This window comes from Danio rerio, chromosome 18, assembly GCF_049306965.1.
Source record: "Danio rerio strain Tuebingen ecotype United States chromosome 18, GRCz12tu, whole genome shotgun sequence".
NCBI lineage: Eukaryota > Metazoa > Chordata > Actinopteri > Cypriniformes > Danionidae > Danio > Danio rerio.
In genome coordinates this window covers 40,342,935-40,359,398 of record NC_133193.1, presented here as the reverse complement: position 1 = coordinate 40,359,398, position 16,464 = coordinate 40,342,935, and the positions used below count along the sequence as shown (strand labels likewise).

At 33.6% G+C, this 16,464-nt stretch overlaps 2 long non-coding RNA genes across 4 annotated transcripts; one reads left to right on the top strand and one right to left on the bottom strand.

Moving 5' to 3' along the window:
• Window positions 1-1,924: 1,924 nt before the first annotated feature.
• On the bottom strand, window positions 1,925-4,053 carry LOC137488323 (uncharacterized). Of its 2 annotated transcripts, XR_011007336.2 has the most exons (5): window positions 3,947-4,053; window positions 3,060-3,143; window positions 2,710-2,785; window positions 2,459-2,635; window positions 1,925-2,155 (listed from the first exon to the last, which is right to left on the bottom strand). It is a non-coding gene; the product is annotated as an uncharacterized lncRNA (long non-coding RNA). The 2 variants fall into 2 exon arrangements; XR_011007337.1 differs by lacking the exons at window positions 3,060-3,143; window positions 3,947-4,053 and adding an exon at window positions 2,885-2,939.
• A 2,093-nt stretch (window positions 4,054-6,146) lies between these two features.
• Window positions 6,147-10,481, top strand: LOC137488322 (uncharacterized). 2 transcript variants are annotated; one of them, XR_011007335.2, is made up of 7 exons: window positions 6,147-6,221; window positions 6,495-6,532; window positions 6,825-6,852; window positions 9,059-9,118; window positions 9,430-9,552; window positions 9,658-9,761; window positions 10,317-10,481. It is a non-coding gene; the product is annotated as an uncharacterized lncRNA (long non-coding RNA). The 2 variants fall into 2 exon arrangements; XR_012394083.1 differs by lacking the exons at window positions 6,147-6,221; window positions 6,495-6,532; window positions 6,825-6,852; window positions 9,059-9,118 and adding an exon at window positions 9,150-9,247.
• The last annotated feature ends 5,983 nt before the right edge of the window (window positions 10,482-16,464 follow it).

Sequence of the window (16,464 nt, the reverse complement as noted above, 5' to 3'; positions counted from 1 at the left end):
AAATAGCATACAGCTATATTTTTATATTATATTTTTATATTTTATATATTTTTTTTGACACATTTAAAATTTGCTAAGAAATAATAGTTTATTTTTGGTGTGGTCAGAGATACATTTGGTAAATCTTTAATTTTGAGACCTGAAAAGTCATGTGAAATAAAAACTAATTGCAGTGCGACACAACCCATAGTGAGCATGCAAACATCTAAATCAAGTAATTTTAGCATCTCAAAGGTAAATGTATGCATATAAAATATATTTTCCCAACAACAAAAGTTTGGCTAGTGAAAATGGCAAGCGGCTAGTAATGTTGAAAATCTACAAGCCACAGTGGCTGGTGATCAAAAAAGTTACTGTCAAACCCTGGTACCTTTTTAAATGTTTTAGTACCGTTGTGAATTACTCAGTGAAATACAAGTAGTAATGTTCATTAACTTTTTTATTTGTTATTTATTTATTGTAATATTATTATTATTATTATTATTATTATTATTATTATTATTATTATTTGAAGTGAAGACCTTCACTATAAGCAATCTTTTGAACATTCTTTGTGTTTATGCAATAAATAAATAAAAATTTAAAGAGTGTAGCTTTGTGCACAGCTTAGAATTTTAGATAAATAAGCAAATTTGGTTCTATAAATACTTTTACCAATAAAGTATTTATAATTCTGATCACAGAGCAAGTTCACAAAACAACTAAATAGTGATAACAATCTGAAAATTGTTAAAACCTAACAAAACTAACTTAAAACTTAAGTTATTTCTGTTTTCAAGCACAATTTTAGTGTGTTCAAACTGGTAGTTATGTATCATTCAATTCTGATGCTTGTAATGGTCATCATCGCAATGAGGAGAATGCTTGAGCATTCTGTACATTTAATGGTTGCATTCTGTGACATCATATCCTGTTTTTGGTTCGTTTAGATGTCTTTAGTCCATGTTGTGAGACGACCCGCACCTGAGTTTGTTTGGAAGTGGACTTCGATCCACACTCTCAGAAAAAAAGGTACAAAATTGTACCTTTTAGGGTACAAATGGCCCGTCACTGGGGTGGTACCCTTAAAGGTACAAATTTGTACCTCTATTTAAAGGTACAAAATTGTACCTTCTACATTTGTACCCTTTAAGGGACAATTTTGTACCCTAGACACTGAAGGTACAAAAATGTACCTTTTTATATTATACAGTATTTTCAGGGTACTGACCCAGGCATTTTGATCCTTTGGTGACTGCATGCACAAATAAATAAATAAAATATTTTGGTTCACAGATGTCCATTTTTATTTATTAATGTAGAAATATTTCATTACAACTCACAACTGAATGTGTTAAGAAATAAGATTACTCAGCAAGTATAAAGCAGACATGTAAAACAGTAAAAAGAACAATTTAGATAAGAATAAAAACTAAATAATCTACACTTAATACAAAGACCACAAGAATACTGTTTAAGATTTATAAACACATTACACAGGCTACATCAAGTACTGCACTTTATAAAGTCCAAAGTATTTGTCTTCAGTCAGAATACTCGGTCATAATAAATAATTTGTCATCAACATTTTCTCTGAATTTCAGAATGAAGGCAATGTTTCTCTATAAATTGCTTCAACAGTGCAGAAAACCAAATACATCAGTAGCCTCTTCCTCAACATCAGTAGATTACTCATCATCCTCAAGTGGAGTTGTAATTAGTTGTAAGTAACACAATATGTGTTTATGCTTTTGATAAACATGACATGTAAAGCACTCATATCTGGAAAATGTTCTTTGATAGTCATTAGGACCACAAGTTATTTAAAAATTTGCTTTATGCATGAATGATAGCAGTGTGCTGGATTAACTTGATGATTGTGATTATCCCAAGAGCATGTAGAGAAACTAAAAACAAGGTTGATCACTGTGGTAACTGGAGTAGATTGAGGCTTGTCACCGTCCACCGTTCATTCAAAACATTCCACTGCAGAAACATCAAGGTGTTCTTCTAATAAGATGGATATGTCAAAAATGTATATTCGTCCACATCATTAGCCCGGCCAATCGCAATCCCATCAACTCTCAAGACTGCCGTGACTCGTCTTGTTAACACAGTTGTCCAGTCGGTGGCCTCCTCCTGTACTTGAACTGTTGGATGTGGTGAAGATGATTCCCTGTAAATGACAAAGCAATAATTACATTAATATCAGTCACTCTATCACTGATGAAGAGAAAATCAACATGCATAGAAAGTAAAATAATTAATATTCACTGATTAAAAAAAAAGTATCACAGATTAAAAGACTAATATAAATTTCATTCATTCAATTTCTTTTCGGCTTAGTCCCTTTATTAATCTGGGGTCGCCAACTTATCCAGCATATGTTTTATGCAGCAGATGCCCTTCTAGCTGCAACCCAATATCCAGACACACTTAATCACACACACATTTATACACTACAGACAAATAAGCTTACCAAATTCAGCTATAGCGCATGTCTTTATACTTGTGGGGAAACCGGAGCACTTGGAGGAAACCCTCACGAACACTGGAAGAATATGCAAACTCCTCACACAAATGCCAACTGACCCAGCCGAGGCTCGAACCAGCTACCTTCTTGCTGTAAGGTGACAGCACTACCCACTGCGTCATCCTAATATAAAGAATATCAAGCATTATAAAATGCATTTATCACAGCATATACTAAACAGAAAACAACATGCGCACCTGAGCACAACGAAATGTTGAAGTGTCTCGCTTAACAAGGCTGGCAACATGAGAAGTGCTGCTGTAAAATCAATTCCTGGAACATAAGATGTGGCATACAAACAAATATGAAGGAATTAATACAAAGCTAGAATTTAATAATATTAATCAAGTGGAGAAAAGTTAGAAAGAGTACCTTAAAGTCAGGTCCATAGCATTCTTCAGTTGATCTCTCATCTTTCGGTGAAAACCTAGAAAATAATTTTAAACATGTGGGTGTACATTTATTGTTGTTTGTAAGTAAAAACCTACAAATTTAAAATAGTATGTAAGCCATTAAAACCATGGTATAGATAATAAGACATACTTACATCTTGTAACTGAGCCATGCTTTCATATGACATGCCTTCACTGGTCTGATGCTGTTAGGCTGCATTCTGTTGTTCAATCTTGTCCTGAAAGACAATTGGAAACTTCAAAAACTTCTGGAAAGCAAGAAGATAAAGCAATTACTATTTACTTATTTTGAGATTTTAATAAAATAGGTAAAATAGCTCAAGGTACCAGTTTCAGAACAGATGAGACAAATTATTACATTAAAAAACAAAGTATAACTTAAAACGTCGATTTATACAACATGGTATGTTAATAATTCTACATTAACATAAGTATAACGTTAAACGATAGTAAAGCACCAACAATTCTGGACATGAGAGTTTGTGGACACTCCTCAACATTAATGTAACTTAGACACTGAAACGAAGATATGTAACTTACGCCACGTTTGTAACTAGCCACGTTTAAGTTACATATCAGTCGCTTTGTCGGTGACAAAATTGTGATTTTTCTTCACAAAATGGCGGTGTAACTTATAACCGTCTAAAATTACATTTCAGCGGTCAACCGTGGCTAGAAAATGGCCTCAAAATATAAAACATTATCGATAATTACAAATTTCCAGTATTAATAACAAAAGGTTTTATATCAAGGTATATGAAGACTTTAGTCGCGCGAGCTCCGGGCCACACCGCACATTACTCACGGACCAATTCCGGTGCACGGATACGGCAGCGTCGGCTCGCTTCTGCCGCCGCAACTGGCCCGAGTGTATTTTGCTATCTGGGTTGCGATTATATTCCGCCGTGGCAAGACGTATTAATAAAGCAGTAACGTAACGTAAGATATAAGGCGCGAATACGTAACGTAGGCGATAAAGGGAACTTTTACACCGAGAAAACTAACAGCAATTAGTACTCACCGTCTATAACGTTATGTCCCTCGGTGACTTCGATATCACATTGTATTAACTTCTTTAATAAGCTGCAGACATCTTAGCAAACTCCATCCTGCAGGCCAACGTACACCAGACAGCCCGGAGCACTTAAAGCGGGGGAAAGCCGAGACCGGAGAGTCAGACAAAATCAACAGAACACGGCTTCACATGTAAAAATGAGACTGAAAATATATATTTAATACATTCATATTTTACAGTCTATGGTCTCAACAAGCCAAATTCTTAAAGAGACAGCAACATCACCACCTGTATGAAGATTCTGTCACTCTGCATGGTTCTTATTCTACATACCATAAACTATAGGGTCTTAAACAGTAAGCAAAGACCAGTATTTACATTTTTAATGATTAAAATTACATTCAATTATAAATTAAATTATTAACATTTTTGAGAAAAAATGTAATTTAAATACATGAAAAAAACTAATTATTAAAATATTTAATTCAATCAATTTATTTATTTATTATATTTTTAAATTATGTATTTTTGTATTAATGTTTAGTATTAATACATTTAAATTAGTGTTATATAGTGTCTTGATCTTATCATGAGCTGAGGGTACAATTTTGTTCCTATAGGGTAATAAAATATAAAATTGTACCTTTAAAGGTGCCAAATTGGTCCTTTACGGTACAATTTTGTATCCAAATGTGCTATAAAAGGTACAAAAATGTACCTTTCAAACCTAAATCTGGACATTTGTACACTGTAAAAAATTTCCAGGTTTTCACAACAAGTTACTGTAATTTTTCACAGTAAATTACATTAGTATCCCTTCACAGTATTTAACTGAAAAATTCACAGTAATATGTTGTATTCATAATTTTATTGTGAAATTACGGCAGGTAGCATGATTACAGCAAATTACTGTGAAAAGGGCTATATCTTTTGCACGTTATAGAAATTCAAACCTTTTTTAATTCAACGTAGAAATTAATACAAATGAACTTTTAACAGATAATAACAGAATGTTTTAGCCCCCAAAACGATTTGGTTACCAACATCTTTTTGGTTGTACTGCACCTTTATTTAATTTTATACAGTTAACATAGAATAGGAAATAATATTTAATGAACATAACTGTGTGCTTAGCCAAAACATAATAAACTGGAATAAAAAGTAATTAATTAATGAAACCAAAGACTGTTAAAAAGCCAACAATTATTTCAATGTCAGGGTAAATGTGTGCTTTAGACGGTTTCATGAGTATTGGGCACCTGTCATCGCCTGGAGGTCACTAATCTTTAATTTAGAATTAAATATATATATATATATATATATATATATATATATATATATATATATATATATATATATATATATATATATATATATATATATATATATATATATACAAATTGTATATATATAAATAAACCACAGATTAGAGTTTTAACTACATTCTAGCATGAAAAACAGTTAAAACTTCATTTTCGGACGCATATAGAGCCATCGAAGACGGGGCAATTGTCCCAATGTCTAGCCTGAAGACAGGCGCCTCTCGGCGGATACATGAGTAATGAGCGCCGTTACCGCCTAGAAGTCATAGATCTCCGCTACCGGCAAAACACACTTAAAATTACACACAATCTTTACTAACAATCCACAGATTTGAGTTTTGAAGAACTACATTCTCGCATGAAAAAGTGTTAAAACTTTATTTCATTACATATTACAAGCAATATTTATAATAGTATGTGCCTTCTCATCCACCATTACAGCTTGATGCAGCTTGGTGCAAAATGAATCCTGGGAGGAAAAAATAATAATTCTCAATTAATACACTCCAAACGAACTTTATTCTTATTGTTAAAATCAGAGATATGTAATATTTTGAATGGCGAAGAAAATAATTAACTTTATATTTCAATCAATATATTACTTTTGCACTGCTTCGGTTCAGGACTCGTGTGACATTGAATCAGATTCAGATATTTTATCAGACGTGTTCATGAGCTCATAGTCATCAACAAGCAATTCGTGTACAAGCAGTACACGAACCAAGCAATATGATGAAATATTAATGAATTATATGTTTGCGTCTTACAATATTATATAAAACGGAATCGTTTTCAGGCGAATTCGACTCTTTACGGTTCACTTAAAGGAGCCGAATTCAACTCTTTACTGTTCACTTAAAGGAGCCGATTCATTTAACAGAACTGACTCGACTCAACCGCAAACAAGCGCCATCACCACAGACAACGCGTCGTCTCTTCACCCAACGGATTCATCCTCGGTAAGTGTTAAAATATGACTTTTGTCCGTTAAATGATTGTTGTATGTGTATTTCTGTATAGTGCATGTCATTTAACAGGAATTTACCGAGTACTTCAGTTGTACTCGCACGTACAGGGTTTAAGCGCGCCTTTTTTTAAAACAAGACATTAACGACGCCAGATGGTGATTGTAGTGTTTTCTGAGGTATTAGCATAACGTTAACGTTAGTTCCTGAAAAAAGAAAGGGAATTTTCTTTAATTAACTTCTTGTTAACTGCATTTTCTGTTTCAGTACAAGACTGAAGTAAAGGTGAAATGACTAAAGTTAAGGTAAGTTAAGCTCTGACCTTCTCTTAAGTTAACATTACGGTTAGTCACCATCATGTACGTTAATTTTGTTCACTGTAACGTTAACGTTAAGTTAGTTAAATAAACTCATTATGAAACAAGTCTTAACTGTTTTATTAAATGAGGCTTATAATACAATTCAGTTGTATTCTTTTAAACTAACACTAACACAGTACATATTGTATATTTCTCACTTGTGTTAATGCAGTGCTAACACTAATGAGAACTAATTGTATAATGTCACTAACTGTAGATTTTATTTTTTGGTGTTCAGGTGTACCTGATAATAGCTGAAGTGTGAGGTGAGCAGAGATGTATAAAGTACTAGAGACCCATACTTAAGTAAAAGTACAAGTGCTTTATCAAAAATTGACTTGAGTAGAAGTAGAAGTGCTCTTTAAGCACCATACTTAAGTGGAAGTACAAAAGTATTCAACATTTTTTGTACTTAAGTATTGCAAGTAGTTTATTTCAAAATTTACTACTCAAGTACTGAAAGTAAAAGTACAAGTATTGTGTAATGTAGTTATTAAAGAAAGCAGTCAAAATACACTAATTGTTTTATTTATTTTAAATATCTTTTTTGGGGTACTTAAGCAGAACGAAAAGAAACATGGCTTATGATACTGTTTTTCTCTGTAAATAGTTTCTAGTACAAGAGCTCACATCGTCAGGCCCTTTTACCAGAAAATGCCTTCACTGATGAGATAATTCAGCATGTTCACTTACATACATTCTCTCTCTCACTCTCTCTCTCACACACACTCACACACACACACACACACTGCCCTGCACACACCTAAATGTACACTCTCTCCCCACTCTCACACATTCATACACTCTCACACACACAGTTCTCTCTCTATCTCTCTCTCCCTCACACACACATTTTTGTGTATTGTGGGGACATTACATAGGTTGCAATTGTTTTTACACTCTCTCTTACACACACACACACACACACACACTGTTGTTTTCTCTTACTCACACATTATTCACTCACACACACACAAAGACACACTCACACTTTGGGAGTTTTGAAGTTTGATTGGTTAATACCACAATAAACAGGAGTTCTGTCTTCTGGAAGCACTCGTGAAACTAAACTAAACAAGCAAACTAAATCCTGCTTCACAAATTCACTTGATTTTGATTTTATTGTAAAAAAACAGGAAAATGTGTATATTACTGTGTTAAATGAAAATCTGAAATATTTTATGGCTTATGGCTATGATTTAGTAATAATTGTTATTTATTTAATTGTTATTTATTCATATTTTCTGTAGTATATTTATTAATTTTGGTACTTTTACCATAAACCAACATCTCAACCATTTGGTAGAGGCTGATAATTTAGAAATAATGTGATGTGTTGAATAAAAATGCACTGATTGTGTTAACTAGCGACATTAGGAGTTAAGAAATGCAATCAAAAAATTTCTATTGCTTTTGTCTTGGTGTGACAGTTAAAGGGGTTCTTTGTAATAAAATTTTGTCCTTTAATACAGCAGTCAGATATACAAACTGTGCCCTTAATTTGACCTGCTCAAAGAAAACACACTTTCTGGATGTATCAAACAAAACTCAAGCACAGAAGACAGCACAAGCATTTACAGCTAATAAACTCATGTCAATATTATCCCGCCTGCTTTTTGAGCGCTGACAGGCGGGTCTTACACGGCTATGATTGGTTATTGTCCTCAACAGAAAGGGCTTTAGAAATATAAGCGCTGTTCACTCATGGCGGGAAAAATATGCGATTATCACAGGTAATAGACACAGTAGAGAAAACTTAATTGCACATGAGGCATGTCTGGATCCACAGCTTTAACAGCTAAGAAGAGAGGAAAAGTTACCTTACAAACTGGCCAGCGGGTCAAATTTCCAAAGTGAGAGAGCGAGAGATAGGCAGAGGTGAAGTTTTACAACATTTCTCTCTAATAGTAAACTAGCGGCTGATATGCTGTGCCGCCTCGCACTCGCGCCTCCGTCCTTCGCCATAGTATTGCGACATCGCGCATAGGAGATAAATGACGTCATCACGTAATAACCGGGTATGACCTATTACTGAACTGATATCAATCATTTTGACACCCCTAGTAACGAGTAACGATGCAGCACATAAAAAATCTATCGGAGTAAAAGTATTAAACTCATGGAAAATATGTACTTAAGTAAAAGTGGAAGTAGGAGAAAAAAATAATACTCCAGTAAAGTACAGATACTGCCTTTTAGTACTTAAGTACAGTAGTGAAGTAGTTCTACTTCGTTACTATACATCTCTGGAGGTGAGTGTAAATTCTGAGCACACAAATATAACCTAAATTCATTATCACAATCTAAACCTATATATATATATATATATATATATATATATATATATATATATATATATATATATATATATAGAGAGAGAGAGAGAGAGAGAGAGAGAGAGAGAGAGAGTATGTGTGTGCGTGTGTTAGGTTGAGTCTTATTCTAATCTTATTATATTCATTTTTTTTGCAGCCACAGCCATTGATGTTGAAACACTGATGCTACCAATCAACCCTCGCTTGATTATTAAAGGTAATGTTGATGCCTTCCTCATTTTTATTAGATTTTTTAATGTCAGGTTTTTCACAGATTTGTTGTGAGCAGTTTCTTGTACAAACTCTTTTTCTTCTTCCAGAAGTTCCACCAGTACCTCCAGTAGTAGTAAATATTAGACAAAGATTTTTTTAAACTATAGTTTTTATTTTTATTAGCAATTTTACTGGGCATGTGTGTTTGTTTGCTCGGTTTTTAATAGGCAGAGCATGGAATGTCAACTTTGTTTCTACAAAAAAATGTAATTATTCACAAACACCTCTAATTTAGTCCTTCTTTCCCCCTTTTAGTCTTATTCCTTGGACTCGGAGGGTCGAGTGGTCATGGGACCTCACCTGGATTTCACAACTGACTTTGGATCTGGTCTGAAACTGAAGTATGCTGAAGATGCCTTTTGCACTCTGGAATTTAAGGTAATGTCAACAATAAATATTGTAACTGAGGGCTTGTTTTGGGGGGTTAAACAAGGAATGTATAGGAGCACAAGTCATGACTCCCCTTGTCCCCTTGTTATAAAGGGCCGTGTTGCAGACACAATTTGTTTGTCTGTGCTGGAGACCAGAGGGGAAGCTGTCTTTAAAAGGATGGGGCTCTTATACCATATGTGAAGTTACCTATTCAGGTGAGTGGATTAGTTAGTGGGAATTTTTTACTGAGCAGCACAAATTAAGTGAAACTCAAAAAACGTTGAAAAATATTTGGAATATTTGCAAAAAACTTGATTGAAATGAATACAACACAAGTGCTGTATCACTTCAATCAAGTTTTTTTTTTTGCAAAATTTTCCTTATATTTAAATCATGAAAAATTAGCTTGATGCAAGAAACATCCTGCTAGTATTCAAGAGCAAGTATTGTGATGCATGTGTTAACTTTGCAATAAGTGTGAACCCAGCATTAGATTATAGTCTGTAAACAAGGTGTAAATCAAATCAACTGTTTTAAAATGCTCTGCCTAGGTCATTAAAACCACTATTTGTTGTTGGACTGTTCTTGATTGTGTGTTTGTGATGGAAATGTTTTTCAGATGTTTTTGTTTAAATGATTGCAGTTTGACTGAGCTAAAGTATTGTCAGCATGTTCAAACTGAGCTAACAGTAATTTTGCTCTGTAGTGCAGCAGTAGTGTCCCAGTAGTGTTGTATGAAGCTTACTGTTTGTCTGCTCTTTTGCTTATAGGTGCTTTTTGGGCTCCAGTTTGGAGATGGAAGACAGACGAAGTCAAAGAAGCAGAGAAGACACATCAACCAGCAAGTGTGTAAAATTATCAGGAAAATGATTGACCTTGAATAGACGACTGCCTAATTTAGCAAGAAGTTTTGTCTCTCTCTCATGTGTGTATATATATATATATATATATATATATATATATATATATATATATATACAGGGGTGATAGCGTTCCGGCACCACGCTGGATTTCCGGCGTACTGTGGCTGCGGGGAAAAAAAAAAATCAGGTTCACGGATATTGATCTGTCATTTCTCTAGATTCACAGAATTCACTCACTGCTGAAAGCGCCAGATTGGTTTTTATTAAATGCCATTTTGTGTGCTCGTGAATCATCTTTTGAGTGTAGACGCCATGTAAATAAAAGATTAATTGTGTAATTTAGAGAGCTTTATAAATTATAACGGATCTTTGTGAGATCTCTATGAACTAAGATTAGTGACGCTTTTTAGTGATAATAAGAGGAGCGTGCTTTGCACTTTCCAGGCTATAATCCATTCAGAATTTGTATGAAACTTTCGTTTTCGGCACATATACGCTGATATGTTTTGGGAATGACATCTGCATATTTACGCTGGGTTTATTCTCGAAATAACGGTGAAGCAATAGACGGGACAAAATATATTTCCCCCTTCTCCTTAAACAACTTAGTGTTTCAGCTATGAAATAGTTCAGTTTTGTATGTAGCCTAATGGCAAAGTGTTTATATTTAGTTTCGTTTTTTATTCAGCTTATTTAGAAAAACGTTTGGAGCATTTTTATTCGTTAAAATTAAGGTTTTTTTAACGAACAGCGCCCAGCGGAAGACCATCATTGTCTGTTTGATCAGTTTGCCTTCTCAGATCATCATGACTTGCCTAAAATAAAAGATATAAAACAGTTCAAGTATAAAACAATGGTAGCTTAAACGTTAAAGAATGTGTGCTTTTAGGCGCATAGTTTGCTTATAAAAAGCTTGCAGGACATCGAGGCGCCAGAGCAATCTCTTGCATTTTTTCAGTGGGAGCAATTTAAAGTTATCCGTCATTTTTGCTCACAAAGTACGAAGTAATACATCAAAAAACATTACAGCGATTTTATAAAATAAAGAAAACCAAAATTATGCGCTTTCTGTCGTCTGGTTTTTGAACAGGAGCGCTTAACAAAATGAAGCAAAATGTATATGCCTCACAGACATAATAAATATATTTATAGAAAGCTTTAAATTATTACTTAACGAAATAAAACAAATCGAAAACAAAAAAAGTCCTTCATGTAATCCGTAAAGATGAATTTCTAAAGGCGAGTCCAAGAGGAGATTGCCAGTCAGGATCTTTGCGACACTGACTCAGAATAAGTTTATTAATAAATAATTAAGATATGTCCTTACTCTTTCCTCGACACATTCATTGTTATTTGTTTTTGCCGGTGCTTGGGGCGAGTTTTAGCTTATTGTGTGCGCTTGAACGCGGATTCACAGTAGCAGTTTTAACATGGAGTGACACGACATCTGACGTACAGATGACACTGGCACATTCCGGGTTTCCACTGTCATGTGTCACTCGCTAGTGGCATGTGTAGTGACCTGTGTCACTCAGAGTGTCCGCTGCATGTCACTGCAGTGACATCGACACCCGGCGAAGCTTATGACATTAATTAACACGAGCAAAACCATATTTAATCATTACGCGACTTTTAACCTAATTTATCGCGTCGCAAGTTAGTTTATTTGCTGAGCTACTCCACGATGTTTTAATTTAAAAGCATTTATTTTATGTATTCGTAGTCATACTTCCGTACGTAATATAGTCATTTGACAGTATGTCAGTCAAATTTATTGTGGCATGCTTATGTATGGGAGGGGTTACACTTATCTGTTGTACTGTATATTATTGCATCCTGGCAGTTCCTTTGTTCCCTACAATATGGACTTCTCTATGTTTTTAATTCATTCATTTATTTTATTATTTAACTTATTTTCATTTTAAGGCATTTTAAATAATATCCTTTAAAAAGTTATAATAAAATGCATGTTTAAAACTCATAACATATATGCATGTAAGATAACAGGTGTCATTTGCCTAATGATTTTTAAATATTAAGGCAAAGAGACTTATAAGATTAATGTGCTTATAACGTGCTTATACTGACACCTACTGGCACATGTCACAAGATCACTGACACTGGCATGTGTCACTGACATTACTGGCATGTGTCTAAAAAGAGCCACTTGACAATAATGATGATCAGGGTTACACATAGGCTGTTAATATATTTGGGCCCAGGGGCCCACAAGTTATGTGTTAAAAGTGCGTTGCATACCCACCCCTACTCACCTCAGGGGCAAGGAAAAAAGTTCAGGCTCAGGAATTTTTTCCACTATCAGCCCTGTATATATATATATATATAAAATGAGAGAGAGAGTGCACTCTGAAGCACTGCTTTTTATATGTATGCTACATATGATGTCAGATTTTTTTATTAATATGTTCTTATAGTATTTTTTGAGGCTTCACCTTCACCTTTTGAAAGTTTTCTGAAATGTTTACACAGATGTCATTAAGCTGTTAAATAAATCTGTAAAATGTATGTGTGTTTGTTTTTATTTTGATTTTAGAGTCTTTTCAGATCACCCAATAATGAAGATTCTGTCGTCATTTACGCATCCTCAGGTTGTTTGGACACAAAGAGGAATATTTGATATTTTTATTCCTGTGTTTAACAAAAAAAAAACATTTTTAACAGAGCTGGAACAACCTGAGGGTGAGTAAATCAAGATAGAATTTTCATTTTTGTGTGACCTAAAATTGCTTTGAAATTTTACAGCACCAAACTGTTAAATTACAGTAATCCGGGATATAACTGTAACTTTACAGTTAAATCAGGTATTTAAACTGCAACCTACTGCTAAATCACAGTAATCGTTTTGCAAATTCACAGTAAAATATAGTTAATTCTACAAGATAATACTGTGAAATTACAGTAACTGACTTTATTATCTACTGTAAAGTTACAATATATGGTTGTAATTCCACAATAATTTAATGTGACAAAACCACAGTAAATTACTGTGAACTACCTCACAATAAATTACTGTGAATTTACATACAGTAATTTACTGTGAAAGTAATGCAATTATTAGCCAGTAATTTACTGTGAATTTAAGGTCAAATTTTTTACAGTGTACCTTTATAGCCCATTTGGGTACAAAATTGTACCCTAAGGACCAATATGGGACCTTTAAAGGTACAATTTTATATTTTGTTCCCTCTAGGAACAAAATTGTACCCTCATTGTACCTTTTTTTCTGAGAGTGCATAGTGTCAATGGAGTGGGTCCACCATGTGGAGCAAACCAAGGTTGGGGTGTCAGCATTCACACAAATTTACATTAATAAAAAGAGCAATCATACTAATGTTTGTCTTATTCAAACCAGTCAGGTTTTATTAAAGAGAAACCAGCAAATTTGAACTGTTTTGGGATTTTGCTGGGTCATTGTGTTAAATAACTTGTTTTTTGTTGGTAAATATAAAGTGTCATAAAAGAATGATATAATCAATCTTTTACCCTGGCTGTAAAAAAGCCACGTCTGCTGGCTCTGCTCTCTCAAAAAGAAGTGGTAGGTGTTATTCAGAGAGACTGGGATTAACACAAAACTTACAGTATAACTCTTGCACATTTGTCACATAACTCAAGTTCACAAAGTAAACTAGAATATGGACAAATCTGGAAAGAAGCTGAAAGTATAGGTAGGTATTCTGGTGGCCTTCAGGTTCTGCAATAATTATTCTCCATCTCCAGGCATCTTCGCTTGGTGACTTTGTAATGCTAATAAATGAAACCTTTCAAAGATAAGACCATTACTCCCTGTACAAAATGCACAAAGTTTTCCTCACGGCAATGTGAAGTTTTTTCAGCTTTGACCAATACCATCGGGGGAAATTTCACTCCGAGACTCATTATTTCACCTCATCAGATTATCATATGCTGAAGCCCGGAAGGCAACATTATTTTTAGTGAATCAGTGTGTACCAACCATGACGCCATTCACCTTAAGCATTTCTGTAATAGGCTAATTAAAAGATGAGGTTTTGTAATGATATTGTCTTTAAGGACCCTCAATCAGATTAGACTTTAAATAAGAAACCTACAGCACTAAGTGTTCATTTTGAAGAGGGGAAGAGTATGTGGAGTATGTGAAATGGAATTTCATAATGATCATTCACAACAGAAGGATAGCTTACCAAAGAAAATTAAAGTTCTTACGTCATCTACTCATGCCATTTCAAAAATGGTTTGCATTTTTGAGCTGTGGATGTATTTATATATACATTTTTAATGGGGCTGAGTGCTGTTTTATTCACTTTGTGAACAAAAACTGTTCAAATATTCATCAAAATATATTATTTAAACTTTAAGTCTAAGGTCTAATCGCAATATATTTTACAGCAAAAGGGCTATTTACATATGAAGTCTGCATGTTCTTCATGTCTCTGTGTGTATTAATTTTTGATTTTATTAATTGGGGACTTAATCTCCAGAACTGACATGATAGTGACTTTACCAGCTTTTTACTGTTTTATTTTAAAAAGTTAAAACTTGAAGATATTGTGGTAAAAAGACATGCCTATATTACTACTGCACAGAAGAATAAATTGTATAATATCTGAAAATTATAATATTAAGAAGATTTATAAATTATTAAAATTTACTTGATTCAAACGAAGTTCATTAAACATTTTATTTCAACTTTAACAATAATAGATTAACCAATGGAGTCCAGTAAAGTTATAATGAGAGAAAATGGAATTATGGAAGCAAAGTTTAATTTGGCAAAGAATAAAACTGAATTTCAGGGTGAAAAATTAAAACGTCATAAAAGTCAAGATGAACTAGAGCTGGGTGATTAATCGAAAAGTAATCGAAATCGACATTTAGAACCTACACTGTAAAAAATGCAGAGTTTCATTTTAACAAATGTGTGTAGATTGAACATAAAAAAATTAAGTTGTCCCAATGAAATCTCAAGAATTGTGTTGTTCCAGCTCATTTTAAATAAGTAGTTTGAATTAGCAAAAAAATAATTTTTTTAAGTGTATATTTAATCTAATATTTCCAGGATGATCTTTTTAAATAACTTTTCTGCGTGTGGAGTCGCATGACCCCGCTCTGTTAAAGGCTGGGGCTGATAACTCTGTGGCCACTTTGCAGCCACATCTGGTCTCTGGTCAAGTAGGATGATGGACCCATTCTTGAGCCTTACTTTGCACTACATTGATGGGATGCTGCGCCAAAGATGTCTTGAGACGGAATATTTTCTATTACATTAAAATTATTATTTACATTAAAAGATTTGTTTACAGAAGATTCAAGAAATTCACTGTTTAAAATATTATTTGCAGGATATACAAGAGTTATTATATTTATAGGAGATACTGCTTGTTTTTACTTCTAATATATATTATAAGAAAAAAGTGACTTTTTGTTTCAGGCAATGTGTGATTTAATGTCAGCATTGGCAATTCAGCATTGATGTTCAATTAATAATCATTGATAGTAGATAGTTTGTGTTGTCCTTGATTTTCTTCAAATCATGTAATGCAACCTTCATTCAGAAATCTCTCACTTGTAATATGTGAGAATATTTACTGTACAAGACCTGTCAATGAACTACGAGGGTAAAAAAAAAATTAAATCATTCACTTTTCGTAATCGAGTTAAAATGCAAAATTGCAAAAAATCGCAAATTGCAGAATTTACATTACTGACAGTAATCATCAACTCAGCAATTAGTTTTGCACATCATCAACTCAGCAATTAGATCAAGTTGTTAAAACAATTTAATTTGCTTTTTGTGTATGACTATTTTGATGTTTAAATATTATAATTCATGACAGCCTTTAATAGTCTAACATACAGTACGACCCACTTTTGGTTACAAGTTGTCGCAAAAGGTCAACCAAAAAGGTCATCAAAAGATTATTCTTCTCTTTCTTGGACAGTAAATGTTTACACGTTCATTGTGGGATTTGTAATTAAGGATACACTTAGCCCTGCAAGTTTTAAACTTCAAATGAAAAACTTGAAAACATAGTCTATTGAAAATGGTTTCATGAAT